This window comes from Hyaena hyaena, unplaced genomic scaffold (assembly GCF_003009895.1).
Source record: "Hyaena hyaena isolate Hyena2069 unplaced genomic scaffold, ASM300989v1 scaffold_531, whole genome shotgun sequence".
NCBI lineage: Eukaryota > Metazoa > Chordata > Mammalia > Carnivora > Hyaenidae > Hyaena > Hyaena hyaena.
In genome coordinates, this window is record NW_024081164.1 from 437,720 (window position 1) to 443,671 (window position 5,952).

General features: G+C 41.8%; 1 protein-coding gene across 1 annotated transcript in view; it reads left to right on the plus strand.

Moving 5' to 3' along the window:
* ASCC1 (activating signal cointegrator 1 complex subunit 1) overlaps positions 1–622 on the plus strand; it is a 105,197-nt gene extending 104,575 nt beyond the window's left edge. The window contains exon 11 of the mRNA XM_039255540.1: positions 612–622. The gene's annotated coding sequence lies outside the window, so the exon portion shown is untranslated. The remainder of the gene's footprint in view (positions 1–611) is intronic.
* Positions 623–5,952: the final 5,330 nt, after the last annotated feature.

Sequence of the window (5,952 nt, forward strand, 5' to 3'; positions counted from 1 at the left end):
AGTAATTTTTCACAAGTAATTTACCTCTTTCAGTCTCCTCTCATGACGCTACAGTGGATTTTTCCAGAGGCTACATGACACAGTGATATCATCATTCTGATGGTTAATGGAGCATGTGCTTGTGTATTTTTGTATTTCCTAGACTCTTGTAAATTGTAGAAATTCATTCCCAAGATTCAGGGTCCCCTCTCACTAAATTGTAATGGGGTTCATATTGGAAGATTTGCTAATCAAATCTCCTTTAATATTATCAGTTAGTAGTTCATCCTGTATTGAAATAGAGTTAAATTGCAGCTAACATCACTCCAGCCAGTTTTTGAGGCACTGACTTCACCCAGTTCCTCAAAGAGGAGGGAAAACAATCTCACTGCAATGATTAAACAAGATCTGTATTATTATGTAAGGAACTTTGTCATGGAGAATTATTTTGATTTTGGGGGGGGGGGGAGTACACAGTGAGTTAGCCCCAGAGGTGAACTCCTAACCCGTGGTAGAAACAATGATGTTACTTATAGTGGTTATTTTTTAAGTGAGCTTCACTTACGAATCCAGCTTCGAAAGACACAGAGGTTGGTTCAAGTTCGCTTTTGTGCTGTGCTCTTCTCCTGGAGCTGAAAGGAAGCCGATGGCACCAGAGGTATATTGAGTTGAGAAATGCCTCTCAAATTCTATCTTGATGCCTACAGGGAACATGGATGTCAACCCCCCAGGATGCTATAGGTAAGAAAAAGGGCTGCTGTTGCGGCTGTTGTTATACCTTTTTTGTTGTTAATAAAACATTTTTTGTTTTAATTTTTTTCCATGTTTATTTATTTGTGAGAGACAGAGACAGCATGAGCAGGGAAAGGGCAGAGAGAGAGGGAAGGAGACACAGAATCCAAAGCAGGCTCCAGGCTCTGAGCTGTCAGCACAGAGCCTGATGCGGGGCCAGAACCCACAAACTGAGAGATCATGAGATGATCTGAGCTGAACTCAGACGCTTAATGGACTGAGCCACCCAGGCGCCCCTAATAAAATGGTTTTTTAAACAAAAGATAAAATAAATTCACTTTGTGAAAAATCATCCAGTTGTGTATTCATGCTTTCTGTTCTTTTCAGTGCGCATTTTATACTTCAGTTTAAATGTTGGTTGAAAAGCAAATTTCATCCTCTAGAGGTTACTCCTCTGTATGCATTTAAGCACATATCATATCATACTGTTGAATAATTTTTTACAAATGAATAACATTTGTGGAATGCTCACTTTAGTCACTTGTGTATTAATTCATTTAATCTTTACAACAGCCCACTTAAGTTGGTATTATCACTACCCTCATTTTACAAACTGAGGCATAACAGGGTTAAGAAATTTGCCTGACAAACCATGAGAGACTCTTGAATACTGAGAACAAACTGATGGCTGATGGGGGAGGGGAAGAGGGTAAGGGGCATGGAGGGGGGCACTTGGGATGAGCCCTGGGTGTTATATGGAAACCAACTTGAGAATAAACTATAAAAGGAAAAAAAATTTAAACATGTATAGATTTAAAAAAATAAAACTAAAGAAAATAAAAAGGAAATTTGCCTGAGATCATAACAGCTTGTACCACCTGTTCTTAAAATGTGACCCTGCACCCCCTGTGAGTCCCTGAGAACCTTTTAGGGCTGTATGTGGTCCACACTATCTTCTTAAAAATAGTAAGGTGTTATTTGCCTTTTTCATTTGTTCTTTCCTGAGTGTACAGTGGAGTTTTCCAGAGGCTATGGGACATGGTGACATCATCACTCTGATGGTTAATGGAATATGTGCTTATATATTTTGTGTTTTCTAGAATTTTGTAAAGTTGACAGGTTTACATTATGTTTTTAGACTTTAACTCATTTTGCTCTCAGTACTTCTGCTGTACTCCAGATACCTTTTTTCACTTTTATCTGTGTTACAGGCTGAGTTATTTGCCCAAGAACTCATATGTTGAGGCCCTAACCCCTCAGTAGCTCAGAATTGTAGCTGTGTTTGGAGACAGGGCCTTTAAAGAGGTGATTAAGTAAAAATGAGGCTGAGGCTTTTAGGGTGAGCCCTAATCCAGTCTGACTGATGTCCTTCTAAGAAGAGGAACTTTGGACACACAAAGAAACATCAGACCCCTGGCCTTCCAAGTTCGACCCCCTGGGTCTGTCTTCAAAAAAGGTTGGCGATGATATCACCAAGGCACCTGGTGATGGCAAGGGTCTGAGGATTACAGTGAAACTGACCATCCAGGACACATGCGCCGACTGAGGCGGTTTCTTCTGCCTTGCCCTGATCCAGGGCTGCAACGCTGATGGCGGCTGCTACCTTCCTGACATGAAGAGTGGTGTGGAGAAATGTCCAGTTAAGAACTAGAAAGGAAAATATTTTAATAAAGGACTGTTTGACAACCAGAGGAAAACAAAACATCAGACATGTGCATGCACAGAGGAAAGACCATGTGTGACATAGCAAGAAGGCAGCTAGCCATCTGCAAGCCAGAAAGAAAGACCTCAGGACAAACCAAACCTACCAACACCTTCATGTTGGACCTGTACTCTCCAGAACTTTGAGAAAATACATTTCTATAGTTTAAGCCACAAGTTTGTGGTATTTTGTTATGGCAGTCCTGGCAAAATAATATGCTTGTTTGTTTGGTTTTTTAAGTTTATTGATTTATTTTGAGAGAGAGCATGAGCAGAGGAGGGGCAGAAAGAAAGGGTGAGAGAGAATCCCAAGCAGGCTCCACACTCTCAGCATGGAGTCTGATGCTGGACTTGAACTCACAAACCATGAGATCATGACCTGAGCTGAAATCAAAAGAGTCAGACACTACCAACTGAGCATCCCAAGCGCCCTACTCTTAATGCTTGTTATAACACAGGCAGCTAATCTACATGTCTTCTCTTGAGCCAGACATTAAATAAAGAGATTTGCAAAAATGTAAATGCCTCTCTTCTAGATTTTTTTTGGCAGGGGGAGTATAATTGTGCTTCATAAAATACATTATTATGTTAATATGTAATGGGTTCATTATTGTTCTTATTAAGTAAGCATTTTTTTTCAATTCTTAGGGGTTTCTTTAAAGATTTGATTTTATTTTAAGAGCAGTTTTAGGTTCACAGAAGAATTTAGAGGCAGGCTTAGTTTCATTTTCAAGTACAATAGATGAGATCTATATATATCTTACATAAACAAAAGTTCTTAGGATTCCTCAAGACGTTTTTAGTCTAAAGGACTCCTGAGACCAAACAGTTTGAGAACTGCTGTACCATACTATACTTCTTCCCAGTGGGGTCATATTACACATGAGTTTCTCTAACAAGCTTTTCTCATCCAGCAATATATAGTGAGTCACATTAGTTGTCAATAGATACAGATCTACATTATTATTATTATTATTATTTTGTTATTTTAGAGCAAGCACATGTGCACAGGGGAGGGGGGGCAGAGGGAGAGAGAGGGAATCCCAAGATGACTCCATGCTCATCATGGAGCCCAACATGGGACGTGATCCCATGACCCTGGGATCATGACCCCAGCTGAAATCAAGAGTGGGGTACTCAACCGACTGAGCCACCCAGGCGCCCCCTACATCATTTATAATGTCTGTGCACTAGTTCATTTTGTTGGTTAGTTGGTCTCTGACTAATGGACAATGAGTTGGTTTCCAGGTTTGGCTATTATAAACAATTCTGGATTTAATATCTTAGTGCATTTTTTTTTAATGCTTGTGAAGTCATCCAGAGATGAGATTAAATGCTTTTAAAGATGTGGTTAAATTTAAATTTCTTATTTGGAAATGAGGGTTCTTCCATTTTGTATTGCTAAATATTAAATAAAAACAAAAATGCAGAAAACACATACCATTTAACATACACCCAGCAGCTTTTGGGCCCATTGGTTTGAAAAGGCTGACCTGCTTGCTAGTAATTCTCTCATAGTTTAGGAAAACTTTTCTTCTTTATAAATTATAACTGTCCTTTTTCTACAGCTCTTTTACCTGTCATCTGGAAAACTGGACTCTCTCTCCTAAATTAGCTTTCCTATTGGCTTACCTAACAGTTCTAGACTTTTGTGGGTGTGCTTCGAGGGCAAATCAACTGACCCAGCCTGAAGGTGGAGCAGAAGTCAGTTTCCCTGGAGGAGCTGCCCAGGAGTGTGGGAAACATTTTGACCTTCAAAGGTCTGGAAACATCTATTGTCTTTTTGGCAGACATCTTGTCAGTGCCTTTCCAAACTCTTTTTCAGGCAACTTTGGTAATTCTAGAAGATCAGGGAATTCAGAAGATAGTACTGGAAAGGGAGGGCTATATCTAGAATCTACTGCCTCAGAGCCTTGGTGATACGCACTTAGCTTTGCTAGAAGACTAGGATTGAGATAATGGGGGGAAATGGCAACTTTTAGTACATCTTCAGAACCATGGGACCAAGCCTTCTCTTCCCAACCTGAGAGAAGAACTAACATTTTGTAAATGCCCACTGTGCTCAAGCACTTAGTATGTGATTTTGCATGAGTTTCACGGCCATCTTCTGAGATCTGAAATCTTCTGTGATGCCTAATAGAAACTAGATTCGGGAACTTGCCCAATAACACAGCTAATAAGCGGGCTCTCACCCCCAGTCTTATCTGACAACAGGCTGTGCTCTTCCACTGTACCGTTCTGCTGCTATACAACCCAGCTCATTTACTGGGAGATGAAGACATCAATGGCCAGGGCCTCACTGCAGCACCACCTCTAAATCCAATCACAAAGCAAAAAGAAAACATGGAAAAGGAGCTATTGTTTTCTGTTTTCCCAAAGGGACCCCAACCCAAGCCATTGATGCGGTCACAATTCCCAGGCAGACCAGATTCAGGGTGACTACCTACCTTATAACCTGGGGTTTTTCCTACCGTTTAAGATCATGTTTTTCATTGCCCTTTGGTTTTTCTTTTCCTTTCTTTCTTTCTTTCTTATTTTTTTTTAAGACCACAGCGGCCAAGTCTTTTTATAAAAACACAATCTAGGGCTTGGGTCTGAAAAGTTCCTTATGTTTTTTCCTGTCAGATTCTCTGTTCCCTCTTCAATTTATTTGTAATGTAAACCTCACCCCATTTCTGCTCCAATCCTGGGACTGCCCAGCCTCCAGCCTTCCCAACTGGTATGTCAACACATTTCCACAGGCAATGATAAGGGTCACGATATTAACAAAAACCTGAACGCCTCAAACAAAACCAGCTTCTCCCCCCACCAACCCCCTTCCCCAGCGTCTTATTAAAATCAACTTGAAGTCAAAACCATGAACAAATGTGCCTTTTCCAGATTTGCAGCCTCAAGGCAGATGAAATGGTCAGACGTTTGCCTTTTAGGGTTGCCGTAGGAAGAGCTAACAAAAGGGGTGACGGCCCTTAAACAGCTGCTTGGGGAGGAGGACATCTGCCTCTTTTTACCAGCCATTCAGTGCTCAGGCCTTGCCTTGAAAAGACCATGTGGGGCTGGGGAGCAATAGTTCTGAGGCAGCCAGTTGTTATATGGCTTTTGTCTTAACGAAGTCACCCATTACTGTTAGAGCCATAACTCGCAGGAAGCCAGCTGTCAGGGCTGTGGCACAGGCCCCTCTGGGCTGCAGGCAAGGGGAGACAGAATGTCTGTGGCCAAATTCCCTTTTAGACACCTGAGCCTGGCGGGCTTTGTAACTGGAGAGATTTGTGTCCTCCCCAGTCCCATATTCCCTGGGGAGTCCCCGGGGCCCTTTTCCTTGCTCTCCACCCTTGAAGAGGCGGCGGGGACATCTCAGGATTTGGATTCCGTGGATTGCAACTCCCTAAGTGCTAGGCTGGGCAGGGTTCTGCTTCGGCTGGCTGGCCCGCATTTGGTGCTCTCATCTAGCGCTTCCCTTTGAAATCTTCCCCCTCCTTTTTTTTTTTTTTTTTTTTAAACCAGGTATGATGATGTCAAACGTGATGCTGATGCTACAGTTAC